Genomic DNA, 937 nt, shown 5'->3' on the forward strand with positions numbered 1-937 from the left:
GAAACAGATTACAGACACTGCAAAAGGTGAGAGACTGAATGAAATGCAGAGGCAAGGTATAAAGCTGCCTGGGATTGCTTTTAGCAGCAGCAGCTGTCCTCTTGTACTTGACTGAGGGAGTGGAAAGGGACGGATCTGGTCCAGGTTGCTCACGGCAGCAGACAATCCAACTGGTAGACCCCTTGAGCGAAAATACTCTGTGCTTATCTTTGTGAGCAGTATTCCTGTATTTTAGAAAGAGGGGAAGAAAAGAACTGCCAAGATACGGGTGCTAGTGCTGAGCTGCTTGTTTTGAGCATTCAGGCTGTGAAGCAGGTGAAGGCAGCAGGTTTGCGTTGCAGGTTTGTGCATGTCCAGTTAGTGGAGGAGGCATTTGCAGGAGGTTTGTGCCTATTCAGGTTGCGCATCCGGTTTCTGCAGCAGGTTTGTGCATAATTACACCAACAACAGGTGTTTTAACGAATCAGCAATGACTGAGAAAAGAGCATTTTGTAGAAGAATTCTTACCAAGCTCTAATTGTGGAAAGGAGCCCTTGAAGATCTTGGAGAAGCCTGGTGGGTCCCCCTTCTTTCCCCAAAAAAGGAATAATTTCTTTCACGGCAGGACGGCAGGCACAAACTGCCTCCAGCTTTACAGACGCGGTGTTGCTGCCTCTCCGTCTGTATGGAAATCACTTCTAGTCCATATTCTGAAGTGGCGGAATTCAGGAATTCAGTTCACTCCAGGAACCAAACCTGGCCTCCGCTGCACGAGGCCCGGCTTTGCACATACGCAAGTACGCCGCACGCACACGAAGGGGGTCTGCGCCCCACGTACCGCACCAGGGCGCAGCTGACCCCGCATTCAGACTGCGGCTGAGCCGAAGCCCCCCTCAAGCTCGGCCTGCCGTGGGGCGCCGGGCAGGCGCAGGCCACTGCCATTTCTTGGCCGACTAAT

Source organism: Pygoscelis adeliae, unplaced genomic scaffold, assembly GCF_000699105.1.
Source record: "Pygoscelis adeliae isolate BGI_AS28 unplaced genomic scaffold, ASM69910v1 Scaffold14, whole genome shotgun sequence".
In the NCBI taxonomy this organism is placed as follows: domain Eukaryota; kingdom Metazoa; phylum Chordata; class Aves; order Sphenisciformes; family Spheniscidae; genus Pygoscelis; species Pygoscelis adeliae.